The sequence below is a fragment of the Dasypus novemcinctus genome, chromosome 24 (assembly GCF_030445035.2).
Source record: "Dasypus novemcinctus isolate mDasNov1 chromosome 24, mDasNov1.1.hap2, whole genome shotgun sequence".
NCBI lineage: Eukaryota > Metazoa > Chordata > Mammalia > Cingulata > Dasypodidae > Dasypus > Dasypus novemcinctus.
This window is the reverse complement of record NC_080696.1, coordinates 34,530,416-34,545,592: the sequence shown is the minus strand read 5'-3', so window position 1 is coordinate 34,545,592 and position 15,177 is coordinate 34,530,416. Positions and strand designations below refer to the sequence as shown.

At 46.8% G+C, this 15,177-nt stretch overlaps 2 pseudogenes; both read right to left on the bottom strand.

Annotated features, from left to right (window-relative positions):
- Nucleotides 1-1,553: 1,553 nt before the first annotated feature.
- Nucleotides 1,554-2,247, bottom strand: LOC101414371 (protein DBF4 homolog A pseudogene; annotated as a pseudogene).
- Nucleotides 2,248-4,376: 2,129 nt separating this feature from the next.
- Nucleotides 4,377-10,668, bottom strand: LOC101414808 (BPI fold-containing family A member 1-like; annotated as a pseudogene).
- Nucleotides 10,669-15,177: the final 4,509 nt, after the last annotated feature.

Genomic DNA, 15,177 nt, shown 5'->3' with positions numbered 1-15,177 from the left:
AGGTAGTGGAGGATGGGAAAACCCAGTAAATATGAGGTGTTCCCTGTAGCACCTATTGTGTACTTGAATTAAAATAAAATAAGTGGAAAATGAGGGACAAGAGGGAAAGAGAAAACCGGAAAAAAAAAACACTAATTATAATAAAGAAAAAAAAGAAAGACAAGAAGAAAGGAAGAAAGAAAAAGAGGATAGGCACACGGTGGGGAACAGATAGGGCGAAGAGAGATTCAGGTATGCACGTGTCACAATTACAACACTATCTAAAACAACAAGCAAAGAAACCCCTAAATAACTGTATATATATATATAAAAAAAAAAGGACTTTGGGGGGCACGCTAGGAGAAAAGACTAGAGGATAATGCAATATTAGCAATCAGGGCGTCAAAAAGAGTAGAAAATAAGATAAAGTGAAAATAAAAACAAAACAATATGAACCAATAAAGATAAAACGCCAACGTTAAGGTCCAGAGCACTCAAGGACCCCAGGTAGACCCCAGGGCATGATGGATTCGGGGGTGGAAAGTCTGAGACACTGAAGACTCAAGAGGTGTGAGTCTGGGGTGTGGACCGCCAGAGTCCAGGTGACCCAGAGCTGGCAACCTCAAATCTGGTCCACAGAAAGCTTAGGAGCCCTGCAGTGCAACACAGCCCTCAGGGATCCCCGTAGCTGGGTGCCAGCCCCGTGGGGGAAGCCAGATCGGCGAATTCTATATTGAATGTCTGATCTCTGAAATTCACCTAACTCCTCAGGGTATCAGCCTTTGGACAGCTCCCTCCCTGTGCTCACACGCAACGGCCACTTGAGGGCGCCTCTACACCACGGCCAGTTCAATGACCCAGAACCCAAGCCCCGCCGGGTGGGGTGGGCTTCAGCTGGAAACGCCGAAAACAGACTCTAAGATCCGAAATCCCAAACTTCGCAAAATATTCCCCAATCTGCTTCCAGACGTGTCCTCCTCCCTCACTGCACCCTACAACAGTCTCCCAATTGTGTCCCCTTATTGTCCAAAATCCAATTCCGTTGCAGATCGGCAGCCGGACCTGTGGGGATGGGGCTCCAGGCGGAAGCCCCCCTGTCCGGAGGCTAAAATGTCCCCCGCTTCACAGGGAAACACCGTCTGTCTCCGCAAATCAATCTGCAAAGGAGTCTTGTCCCAACAATCCCTCACCAGCCAGCCCAGTATCCGCGAATTTTTCAGCACCACAAAGCCTCTAGAATAAGGAAAAAAAAAACAAAAACCCTGGCCGCTGCGGCTCCGGAGCTGCCGGAGCGCCCGCTACCGCAGCTCTGCCCACCCAAGGAGGGAACTTCCCGCGCCCAGCTGGGACCTCCGTTTATATATTATAGACGTATCCTCTCTGTTACCTTCCCACCGAATTGACGTCCAGACACCTTCCAACCAGCAAAAATCCCCGAAACAGCGCGGTCCCAAAGAGCCTTCAACGCTGCCCAGCCGCCCCCTGCAGAGACACTACCAGGCAAGCTCACGCTGCCACCATCTTCTGTTTGGACTCTTGGTTTAACCTGAGTTTGCTTTTGGGTGATAGATGGTTTATCTCCATAAATGGACTGTGGGGCTTTGGTTTGTATCTTGGACCTTTACTAAAAGCTTTTTCAGTCTTCCCTGTTCTTGTTTTCTGGGTAACAGATCCGCCCACATCTCTTACAGAAGTGCTTCATTTCCTGAAGATACAGCTCCCTACTCTTTTGTTCAGTGTTGTATCTAATGTCATCAATATGAAGAAATTTTACTCCCCAGGATAAGAATTTGATAATATACTATTTGAAGGTATGAAATCATGGTCCTTGATAGCTTTTTCAATTAAGAATTTTCTTCTGCTTAAAGACAGTGAGTCTGGAGACTTAAAAGAACATCCATCATGGGTGGGATGAAGTGAAGTGGTTTCTGCAGCATACACACATTCTGGATTTGGTATAGGAGAAATTCTACCCAAGGTTTGTCAAAACTTACCTTCCTTTTTATTTAAAATAAGATAATTCATAACTTTGCTTAGAAATTCTTCAACTTGCCCTCTAAGACCCTTAATGTCCTATGGCAGTTTTTCAGATAACTAAAATACTTTTTCCCAAAGTGGCTTATATTTGGATTTTTCTGATTTCTTGTTACCAGTATTTAGAGATTCAAAGATGGTCTGCTTTGTTTCTTTGTTTGTTTATTTATTTTTTACTTGGATTCAACCCTGGAAATGTCCTTTGCTAGGAATCCTCATAGCCCCAGAGTTCATGGTAGCCACCCAGCACCTACATATCGGTTTTGGAAATTGTTGCGCTAGGTGGCTGCAGAATGACAGCTCTTAGGGGACTGCTGACAGGCCAGCTGCCTCGCCCATTCCTCATGTCCCCACAGCCTGTGTCGTTTTAATTTGAGAAACACCTCTGAGGAAAAGGCTGTTCATCCTTTTTGAATTGGTCTAATCAGGTCAAATAAAGACAGCCTTGAGAGTGGGTGTTCGGGAGAACTACCAGGAAGTTCAAATAATGATGCTTCGCTATGTTTGAGGCTTTGATGTCCCTTCAGCCCTGTTCTGCCCCTCTGGTAGATGCACAGCTTCTGGTTTCCACTGTGATTGTGGGCTGCTCATTTTCAAGGGTACCATGGAGATGGAGATAGTGGAATGGGATTAGGGTAAATTAAGATGCCACAATGCTGGCTGGCTCTTCTTACTGAGATTCAGCTATTTTTCCTGAATAAACACTCTGAAATGGTGCAAGCCTTTGGTCAATTTCCAGGGTTCTGAAAAGGTAGCTTCTGACATTTTTCGTTTTTGTTTTGTTTTGTTTTGTTTTGTTTTGGTGTGTGAGTGCCTGTTTCCTTGCTGCTTTTAGGGAAAAGAGAATTTGCAGAGGTCTTTACTCTGCTATTTTCACTGAAAGCTTCTCAGAGTGGTTTTTAAAATGCAAAACAGTTGTCACTCTTTAAAAGTCCTAAGAATGTTTTGATTAATCTGGCCACCTGAAAGAATGTTTTGTATCCAGGGGCATCTAATATTAGTTAAGTAGGAATTGGAATTGTTAGGGGAGGGGGAAGACACGCCAATGAGAAGTCCAGGTGAACGGTGGAAATATGGTGCCCAAGCTGGGCTGTGGATGGGTGCCCAGGCAGGAAGAGAGTCAGGCAGCATGATGGTCCTGGGTGCATGCGTGCCTCTGCTTCTCCACCTGCATCCTGGGGGCCTCAGCTGAGGGGGGCTTTCAGTACTGACCTAATTCCTACTCAGAAAGGACATGACCTAAGCAAAATCAGGTCCTGACTGCAGGTTTCCTGCTTGGAAGTTCCTTGTTCACTTGAGGTCACTGTCTAGGGAGATGTTCACATAATCGTTGAGCTGCTTCTTCAAATTCAGTGACTCATCTTAGGCTCAATGGTCTTCTCCTTCTGCCAGAGTGGAGGATGCTTCCTCCATTAAATATTCACCAGAAGATGCATGGTAGTTTCCCACAATAAACCTTATTGCTGTTCTGAACCCGACGACAGTCCTCCTTCCACGATGCCTTATTAGTTGGGAGAACATTAGGTGAAGATAGTGGAAGGTCTGGAAGCAGTGACAGATGTTCAGCAGGGTAGGGAATGGGTACTTCATCCCTGTTTTGTTCCCCTTTGGGATTAGACATCTTATCTACATTTATAATCTCAGCTTCCTCACTTCCTTTCCTTTTCTCCTTAAAATTAGGGTTCTTCCTCCAAAAAAGTGACTTTTATCCAGGGCATTGATAATCTCTTTATTTAAAACTCCTTTTCTCTAGGCCTATCTTTCTCAAGCTTTTCAGAACTGACCACTCAGAACCAGTCTGTCCTTCCTCCGATACTTTTTCCATGCCATCTTTATCATCCCCTTGCTTAGGGAACAAGCCAGTAAAGGCTGGATTCAAGGAAGCAAAAGAGCAGTGGTCGGTGACATGTATTCAGCATCTTACAGGACGTCTCCTTTGGGGTCTCCCAGGCACCTCCACACAGAGTGGCCACAGCTAAAGGTGTCATCTTCCTGTTAGAATCCACTCTTCCTTCCACATTCCCAATTACCCTGGGGCTCCCCAACCTGCGACATGCATGGGAGCCACCCACACCCACATATTCCAGTCCTGCCCCCTGACCACCCCTCAAATCTGCTCTTTCCTTGTATGGTACGTGGCATCTTCATCTTTGTCTAGATCATGGCATCTACCCCTGAACCCCATGTCCATCCTTCCAAGGGTAAAACAGAAATCATTCTGTAATCCACACACATAGGAAGAGTTTGTCCTGCTTAAGACCTTAAAGATCTTCAATGTAATCCTATGGCCATAACCTCCCAGTCCAAGGTTCTTCTAAATTTATTAGTCCCAATGTAATGATGACACATGGCAAGTCTCCCAGTGCCAAGAAAAGTGAGTTTATTTGATGAGGAACATGAAATGGAGCACATGATTAGTTGGCAAGGAGGGGGAACAGATCTCATGAAGAAAAGGCCTCATTGGTCCCAACATTGTGGCCATGTTAATCTCAGGACACGAGTTACCTGTGGGCAGTGGGAAACAGGACAGGAAGTTGGATGAGCAGCTGAAAATGGTCCTATTGGGAGACACCTCAGTCAGAACGGAAAATTAAGGTCACTGACACGTATTGATTTTGGCCTACAGACAGAGGGAAGAAGACTGAGACCCTGGCACTAGGGTAGGCTGTGTGTGCCCATGTGTCCATGTGAAATGGAGTGTAGTGAGTCTGCATGTGTGTGAACACATGTGTGAGTGCGGGTGAGACAGTGTGTGCATCCATCTGTCTGAGTAACCAAGTGTTGGTCTGGGCATTTATGTGTTTTCCTCTGTGTGTATCCATGGCCACGTGTGTTTGCATCGCGGCTGTGTTGCTGTGCCACCTCCCTCTCTCTAATTAGCTGTCACTGTGCCATGTCCCCTACTGCCTCCTCCCCACAACTCCTGGGGATGTTGGGGTGGGGCAGAATCATCAGGTCCATTCATCAGAACTCACTAGCTTTGTTGAGGCTGGGACCCTGGATGGAAGGCTTAGATCTTGATGACAATTTGCGTTCCACTGAGCAGTATGTCTGCGGGGAAAAAAAAACAAACATTTCAGAGGGGTGGTCTTAGTACAAAGCAGTGCAGAGTACCCCATGTACCCACTAGGCCAGAAGCCAGGGGATGTACGTTCTGTAGATCCAAGTGAGCGCAGTCACCTCCCACAAACCAGCTCTGCTGTTCTCAGTGCAGGGGCCATTTCGGGGGAAAGGTTCTATACCTCAAAATGATCTGGATAGTTCAGGCTGAAAAACTAAAGTAGGGCAGATTTGTGGCCAGAGGAATGTGATTATCCTTTGGTTTGCAGGGACAAAGTTCCCTGGCGGAAGTGATTGTTCCTGCAGAGAGGTAGGTAGGGAGGGTTTGGGAGCTGGTACTTACTGACAATATTATGCACAAGGGTGACACCCAGTTTGCTGAGAATGCCATTTACCAGAGGGCACACCTGATTCAGAGACAAAGCAGAGAGGGATGTTAAGCACAGGCACCTGTAGGGAGACCCTAAGAGCAACAGCCTCCCAAAGAGGATTCTGTGGGGAAGATTTTCTATGACTTTTCTGTGGCTAGAAGTGTTTCATTCTAAGCATTCCCTCAGATCACATCTCCAGATTAGGCACAGAAGAAACTAAAGCCATGAGGGAGTTGCAAAGAGCCCGAAATCACACAACATATCCAGTATTCACTCTTTGATACCACATGTGTTTCTAAATACGGTGAACTTCTCTGGGAGGGGTGAATTTTTTTTTTCTTTTTTATGTTCATAGGGGCCACCCAAGCATAAGCTTGATGACTGTTTGTCTGTGGCCATATAGAGCTGGACAAGGAGCTTCTTGGGGCAGGTGCCAATTTTAGCTGCTGTGTGGACGAGTGCAGAACCTGGTCCAGAGCAGGAACCAATGAATGTATTTTGAAAGATGGAAAGAAGAAACCTGGACCAATTTGTTAATGAACAGATTGATGGATGGAATTTACTTATCAAACTGAAGGGCTCAGATTAGCTTTCCTCAGGGTCTCTTTCAACCTGAGAAGCCCTAAGATTCAAGGATTGGGAGACTTCCATTTGTGCCACTTACCGTGCCCTGTATCAGATCAGGAAGTACGTTATTCAAGATCCCAGTGATGGTGTCAATAAGATTTTGAACGACGGGAACAGATCTGAAAGACAAAAGCCATAGTATGATGTGGCTCCTGTAGAGGCCCGGGGTTGAGATGGAGAGGTCCTCAGAGGGGCCAATCTGCCCACTTCAATCTCAGCCCTAAACAACTGGAACTGGACCTTGTCCATCACACCCATGTGAGGGGAGAACACAAACAGGACCCTTCAAGGGGCAGTTAGTCCCTACACAGCCGTTCACACAGTAGATACATGTTGACCAAATGCATATTTCCATAGCACAGTAGATGTTCAATATAAGGCTTTGTAGAATCCCATACATGAATGAAAAGTGCTTAGCACATGGTTATCATGAAGATACAGCAAGACAACACATGTAAAGTATATGCTTTGTGTGATCACTAAATGTTAGCCATGATGAGGATGACTCTTGCATATTCTACATGATTCAGTCTCCCTGTGTGACAGGCACTATCATAACATGAAGCTGACAGGCAACTGTCATAACATGAAGCAAGCTAGTTAGTTTTCCATAGTCATTTTACCCCTTACTGAGACAAAGGTCATTTACAGCAATGATCTTGATGGATTCTATCGATAATTTGCTTCCATATTATAGAAAAGTAAGTTGAGACCCAGAGTTAGGGTCAGCATTGAAATTCACTCAGGAAGTCCTCTATATTTTCCCACTCCCCTCTTAGAATCGAGATTGACACCCAGATCTCTTATTGCCCAGGGCAGTATAAATTTGGTTGGCCTGACCTAAGAAGGAATAAATGACTATTACCCATCGATCTGCCCATCCATTCACCCCTTCATCTATATGCCCATCCTGCCTTCCATCCATATAAACATCTAATCATCCAGCCAGCCAACCATCCATCCAGCCAGCCCTTCCTCCATCCTCCCACCCATCCATCTTACCATTCTTCCATCATCCCATTCACCTATCCTCCCACTGTTTCATCTTTCCACCCATCCATCTATCATTCCACCCTGTTACCTCTGCATAGGAGAAGCCATCAATTCCAGCCTCACCCATTAAGCAGGGAGATTCTCAGACTTCCAGGGGATTGAGTGCAGTCACCAAGGACCAAGTGGCTCCCTCACTCATCTTGCACAACTAAGAGTTCTGCAGTGATGTTCAGCTTTACAGCCAGCTCCAATAGACTTCCCAACAGGGACCTGCAAAGGAGATGGTTCTGTTGGTATCTGGCCCCACCACACTCCAAGGAAGAAGGTATTTTCTCCTCAACAGAAATGCCAGGCTCAGCTCACTCCATTTTGCCCACAGCTGTCATCATCTTATTTCCCAGTAGGAGAAACCAATGCTCAAAGAGGTCAAGTGAGGCTCCCAACTAATTCAACATAACAATAAATTTGGAAGCTCAGGTCTGTAGATCCCAACTCCCTCTTTTTGGCTACCCATGACCGTAAGGTTGTCCCACGGTAAGGCATCCTCCCATCCCCCTTGGGGGACCACTCACGGCTTCACACTGAGATTCAGGCCCAGAGGAATGTTGACATAGAGATGGTGACCATCAGGACTCTGAACAAGGCCAAGTTCCAGCAGCTGGGCATCAGTGACCTTCAAACTGTCCAGAGAGAAACATAAGGTTTACCATCCCCCAAACCCATTAAGGACAGAAGCCACCTTTAACCCAGCATCTCCCAGAAGGAAAGTCTGAAGCAAAAGCTACATGGGTTCTGAATCACATGTCAGTCTTTCCCAACCTCCGTACTTGGGCAGATCCTGATACAGACATGGCCCTCTCCTCCTTACAAGTCTGTGAAGTATTTCAGGGACCTTATCTGGCTTATGTTTGTGTTTTGCATATCTAACTTATGAAGAAATCTTAAAAAGAAAGGAGCTACTCTATATTTGTTGAATTAGTAGATTGATGAGAGTGTGAGTAGACTGATGTATGAGTGCATTGAAAAAAGAGTAAGTGGTGAAATGGAAGGAAGGATGGGTAAGTGGATGAGTGGACATGTAGGGGCAACAGGAGTAAAAACTTTAGTAGGTGTCACGCATCCTGCCATGACCTTCAGTGGTAGATAACAATGTTTATTATGGGTTTCAGGGGAGGGATGTTAGGGAGAATAAAGAAAGAATGGAACTGCATCCCTTCTCTGAGCCACTCACTGTTTAGGTGATTTTCATTTTCCAGTCCTCCCAACAGAATGTATCAAGCATTCTCATTATGGATTCCTCTTTAGAGAGCTCTCGGGCATCTCACGTGAACCACCACATGCCCATTCCATGGACATCATGTTGTTCTTAGTCATGCTGCCAAGATAGTCATGAAGGGCAACTTACACTTCATTGCTGACACTAAAGGTTACCTCTATTTTAAGAGATTCCACCGGTGGGGAGAACAACATTACTGTGGCATAGTGGAAAGAACCTCAGCTTTGGACTTAGGTAGATTAGAACTCGGTTCCTGGCTCTGTATCACTCTAATTGTGTGAGCACTGGCACCTTTCTGGACCCCAGAACTGGGGATTAAACTCTAAGGATGTCATGAGGATTAGTACATCCTGGAGACCCAGGATATGCTTCAGAACTAGGGACAAGGGCTAGTACAAGAGGGTTGATGGGCCCCCCAGATCGTGAGAAACTTTTCAAGACCAAGTCCTGGCCCTGTGTTCAGGCTGCTCCCCTTTCTCTCCAGGGCCCTGTCTCCAACTGGTGTTCCCTGGTGGATGCCAAGGTCCTATTTCAGGTCCTATTTCAATGAGGCCATTCAGAATGGAGGTCATGCCCCCAAGCAGACCCCCAAGCAGGCCAGTCGAAGTGCCTCCTTGAGCTTTCACGATGTCCGGGAGTGGAAGGCTTTTGAGAATGCCCAACAGATTCCCAGAGAGCAAGCAGTTGCTGAGAGCTGGAAATGGAAATAAGGGTTCCCGGGGACAGAGCTGATGATTCCAGATCCTCCATCTCTAGCCCTCACTCATCCCTTTCCTCCCACCACTTGACTGTTACCCCTGCCCTCCTGCCCATCCCTGTGATACTTGAAAGAGGTCAAACCCTCACTTACCACTTGTCAAGTCTCCAGCAAGACTTGAGGAGACGTTGGGCAAAGCTGGGGTTGCATCCATGGATGGAGCCTGGCACTGGGGCATATGTTCTTGGGACAGATCCTCTATGGTTGGATCCTGGTTGGTGAGCAGAAGCTCCGGGAGCATAGGCAAGACTGCAATGCCATCAAGCAATGTTGTGGTCTGGGCCAGCAGCCCGCAGAAGACAACAAGGTCTCCAACTTGAAAGATCTTCTCTCTCGGTATGTGTGGTGAGAATGACAGGTCTTGTATGGTACAGTTATGAGAGAGGATTCTATAGACCCCCTGACCCTGCCCCTGCCCACCTGGGATGGGGTGGTCTCTCATTTGTCTGTTCCCGAGAACACCAGGCAGTGAGTAGTAACATCCACTGAGATCAAGGATTTCTCTGCCAGGCTGAGTGCTTTCCACTCAGTAACTGACTTAATCTTTGTCACAACCCTCACAGCTGTAACCACCATCTCACCCAGGCCTGCATCGGGGAACACCTGGAGCCATCCAAAGCCTTCATTGCATATGGGAACCAGGAGACCAGAGAGGAGTAATGATTTTCCCAAGGTCACACAGCAAATCAGTGGCAGGTCTCCTAACAGTCACCTCTCCCCACATGCAAATGGCCACCCATACACATTGTCTTTTTATGCCTTTCTCCTCTCTCTCCAGCTGACCTGGATGAATTTCTTGGGCAAACTCTGAGATTGGCTATCTTTGCTCCAGCCCTTTCCCAGATATGGTTAATTTCACAGGCTGATTTGGTAGCCAGCAAAGATGTTAAAAACCAGAGCTGATAGCTATACTTTGGAGATGATTGGCTGATTTGGGCAAAGTTGACCAATTGGCCCATTCAGCCAGAGCTCCATCATTGTTGTCGTCAGTTGGGATCAAGAGGTCTTTTGGGTCCAAAGAACCAGTTGGGGTCCCTCTAAGGAGGTAAGTTTTCATGGGGGCTCTGCATCTCTTTTGGGCAGCAGACTTTAAGAATCCAATGGAAGCTAAGGAGCCCTAATACTGGAAAAATGCATCCTAATATACAAATTGGGTGGATAATTTAGAAGCTTCTTGAATGCTCTGAAACCTCATTGGCAACCTCAGTTTAAGACTCTTGCCTTTGAGATTTTGATTTAGAATATGAATAGCACTCCATGAGAGAGTTCTATCCTCGAAAATTTAGACGTTTACCCTTGCAGGCACATGCTTCCTATTGCCGTGAAATTCCTATATCAATGTGACCAGTCTTCTGGGAAAGCAGAATGACTGGTTACCCCCCACCTGCAAATCCCAAAAGGAAGTCCTGCTTCCTGGAAAGGCCCCCAGTGAGGGACCCTATGTGCAGTCTGCCAGGACCCATCTGGCAGCCAGGAGCCCTGCATCCCTGCCACCCAGGGTAGAGAAGGGAGAGGAGCAGGCAGGGCTCACCTGGACTTCGGAGAGGTCTTACAGCTGCCTTGGTTGCCTCTTGCCTCTCCTGCTGTGTTGGCCTAAGAGGCAGCCTCTTTTATAGGGTGGGGATCAGGAAATGTTTGATCAGATGATGGGTTTCTAGATCTTTCAAAAGTCTACAGTCTGGTGGTGTTTTTCAGGGCTCTCCAAAGTAAATAATTGCCGATCACATTAGCAGGTTGCCTGGCTAAGCCACTTGGTTGACAAATTAAACAGAAAAACTTGAGATGGGGATGTTACTCAAGATTTTGTGGCTTTAGGAACAGGGACCCATGCTCTGAGGTAGCCAGGAAGATGGTGTTTGGAACAACAGGGAGGCAGGCAGCAACCCCGGCAGGACCCTCTGTCTCCAATCTGGGCCTTTTCCCATTCCTGGCCCAGTTCTTTTCTTTGACCCAAGGATTCTTGCTCCCAAAGTGTCAAAAAGAGTAAAACTGAATCTGCCTTCCTTACCTCTGGGATGTCCCTCAATTCCAGAGCAGGAGTCTTGTGTTTTCTAAGCCCCTGCTGCAGGACAGTCACATTCCAGGGGCCATACGTCCTCCCAACAACCCTGGGACGATTCCCTGCTCCTCATTTACAAGGGAGGAAACTGAGACTTGTCTAAAGACAAAGATTTGGCCGAGCCAGAACTCAAGTCATTAGCTAGTAATAACATCGAAAGCAAGGCCAAAGGCGAGAGTTTGCTGAGCTGTCTCAATGTTGTCCACACAACATCTCACAGTTGCTCACAACCCCCTGGGAGGAGAGGATGAGCACTCCCTCTTACAAGGAGGAAACTGAGCTCAAAGGGTGAGAGGAGCTGGAGTGGAGCCTAAGCATTCCTGCTCCAGTCCTTTATTTTCGTCACCGTGCTAAGAGAAGATTCTTCCTCACACACCCACCATTTGGTTTCCCTTGTTGGTGAATTTCATGCTCTCAAGCTTCCCGTGTGCCTATCCTGGAGAATTCTTCCCAGGGTCCCAGACCTGAGGACCCTTACTTCTTTTTTTTTTTTCCAAAGATTTAATTATTTATTTCTCTCTCCTTCCCCCCACTTCCCTGGTTCTCTGTTCTCTGTGTCTATTTGCTGCGTCTTCTTTGTCTGCTTCTGTTGTTGTCAGTGGCATGGAAATCTGTATTTCTTTTTGTTGCATCATCTTGTTATGTCCGCTGTCCGTGTGTGCGGTGCCATTCCTGGGCAGGCTGAACTTTCTTTTGCGCTGGGCGGCTCTCCTTACAGGGTGCACTCCTTGCGCATGGGGCTCCCCTACACGGCGGACTCAGCTGCGTGGCACAACACTCCTTGCGTGCATCAGCATTGCACATGGGCCAGCTCCACACAGGTCAAGAAGGCCCAGGGTTTGAACCATGGACCTCCCACGTGGTAGACAGATGCCATAAACACTGGGCCAAGTCTGCCGCCTGAGGGCCCTTCCTTCTTGGTCTTTACCTTACACTTTCTTCTCAATGAAGGAGAAGGCATCTGTACCACCAGTTGGGTCTTTGGAATCTATTGTACAGATGAAAAAGCTTAAGCACAGAGGCCAAGGTCTTGGGCCAGTGAGAGCACACCTCACTCTGCAAAATCTCATACTTTGTAAGCCAAAGAGTGGAGAGGAGAAAAAGGACATTTATTGGGCAACTACTTTGTGCAAGGTGCTTTCCGTATTTGAACATCAACTTTGTTAGAAGTGGTTGGTACTGTTGCCCCTTTAGGTGGAGACCAAGGTTCAGAGAAGGCTGACTACTTCCTAAGGACACACAGCAAGTAACTGATGGAGTTAGAATTGACACGTGTGTCTGACTTTCCTGTAATCAGAGAGCCCTGCTGGAGCCATGCTGCCTTCCCCTCATGTCGAAACTTGGCTGTGCCTGTGAGAACCCAGCAGATGCCTCCAAGGTACTGGGCAGTGGCTCATTTGAACTCAATTTCCCATTCAAGGTGTTCTGGACTCTTCCCACATCCTGTATGTGGTCAGTCATCCGCAAATAAGGGGCCCTGCTTTTTATTATCTTAGTAACCACTCTTGTGGGTTGGGTCAAGGAACCACTACCCATGTGGGAAACCGAAACAGGTAACTCAAGGCACTGACTCAAGTTTGTGCAGCCAGCTAATACACAGCTTACATCCCTGACTTCAAGTCAGGAAACTGTGTACGTGACATGGCAAAAAAAGGATGTATATGGGAGCAGAGAACCCTGACTCAAATCCCAGAGCCCTGGGCAAATCACTCTGATCCTTTATTGGGGGATTGATGTTTGGGTGGCAAGTAAGAATCTCAGTTCCTCAACATAGATGTTCTTAAAGTTTTCTTTATTTGTCTACAGTTTATTTTAATTCCATTTCAGATGTCATTTTATTGAGTAATGGAAACTTTCCCATTTTCCCTGGGGTTTCCTTGCTGTTCCAGGGATTTCATATGTGCCAGGGCATTCAAAGGGGGCTGCCTTGTGCCTGTTGTTGATTGGAAACACCGAGACATGTACTAGTCCCAGATGACCAAGACCCCAACCATCCCTCCTGCCCGAAAGACCCCTTCAGATTTAGCATTTCCTTTCTACTGTTAGACAAAATGGTTCTATTGAGGATTCTCTGGGCCTCCTGCAGCACCGTGGGGGGCTTCACCAGCCCACCCCTCTCGTCCTCCAGTTAACTGTCTCTCCCTGAAGTCTTGTCACCTCTCCTGGTTCTGGAAAGGAACATGGGCACAGACGGCCTCTCTTCTTGAACTGTGCATGTCTGCTTGGATTTCTGGAGCCTTCCTTTTGTGCCAGGGTTTGCCTAAGAAGTGGCAGGGGCATGGGCACCCATTGTAACTACAGTCTCTTCAATTGCTCTTGGAATCTCACAAGCCACCAGTCTAGCATGGGAAATTTTTCTAGTCTTGGGATCAGGAAGCTTTGCTTTGACTCACTGCAGACTTGTTAGTTCAAGGTCTCCTGTGCTCTGCATTTTGAATGGAAAAAACCCAGGCTTTAAAGGAATTACTTGAAAATTTAATATACTGCAAAATAAAATTTTGCCTTTTGGGGTACAGTTCTATGATTTGTAACACATTTAGTTTAGTAACTATAATCTGCCAAAATCAGAATAGTTCCCATGGCCTCCAAAACTACTCTGCGCTATCCTTTTTTTCTTCTTCTTCATTTTCTTTTAAATGTTCCATTCAAAAAATATGAGGTCCCCATATACCCCCCACCCTACCCACGCCACCCCTCCCACATCAACAAACTCTTCCATCATTGTGGCTCATCCACTGTACCCCGCAAATATATTCTGGAGAGCTGCTTCATGTGCTATCCTTTATAGTCATAGCCCTCCCCCCGCCCATAACCCTTGGAAACCTCTGATCTGTTCTCTATCACTCTAGTTTTCCAAAACTTTCTCTCTGCCTCTGATGGAATTGCTCTTCCATGAAGCCACAGGTGCTGTGTGTTCTACCAACCAGAGTAGGGGATGGGTTGTGGGGTGTCAGGAAACATGGAAAATACAAGCTGTGTCATGCCAAGACATTGTTTTTCCACATTGGTGACATTCCCATGCCTTTCTCAGAAACTGTGGATGGTGCCCCTTTCTTTGCACATAATAGATTGTGATTGCATTTGAGAGCCCATACAGGCGTTCTTTTGTGAATGATGAGGTCCATTTTTAAAGGCAGATATTTTTTCAAGGGCTCTGGCCTATCCAAGCTCTACTCTCCAGATCTTGTGGTGCTGGCCCTGTTCCCTGGGAGCAAATTTAAGGAGGGGGCTGAGTTTGGGGTGGGCAGTCCTTGGATGGGCTTGGAAACTCCAGTGGCTTTGTTAGGGGGCAAAGAACAAAGGGCTCACAGAGAGGGAAGCTGACTTAGCCCAGTGGTTAGGGCATCCGTCTGCCACATGGGAGGTCTGCGGTTCAAACCCTGGGCCTCCTTGAACCGTGTGGAGCTGGCCCACGTGCAGTGCTGATGCGCACAAGGAGTACCCTGTCACACAGGGGTGTCCCCGTGTAGGGGAGCACCACACACAAGGAGTGCACCCCATAAGGAGAGCCACCCAGTGTGAAAAAAAGTTCAGCCTGCCCAGGAATGGTGCCACACACATGGAGACCTGACACAACAAGATGACAAAACAAAAAGAAACACAGATTCCCGTGCCACTGACAACAAAAAAAGAAGACAAAGAAGAGCACACAGCAAATAGACACAGAGATCACACAACAGGGGGTGGAGGGGAAGGGAGAGAAACAAATAAAATAAATAAATCTTTCAAAAAAAAAGGGTTCACAGAGACCTGGCTCTCTCCACTTTTATGAGAAATATTTTCTTAAGCAGAGATTGCTTAAGGCTAGTTTCATTTGCATTGGAGACTTATCTTCCCACCTGCACTAAGCGTGCTTAATAGTAGTAATAAAATTTTTAATAGAACATTAGTGCTTTACTACTAACAATCCTGTGGGGAAACTGAGGCACAAGGAGGACAGTGACATGCCTGGGGTCACCTCAGCTAGCGAGAAGTGAAGCCAGGCAGTCATTGGGGGCTGTCCGGCTTTAGTGTCTTAACT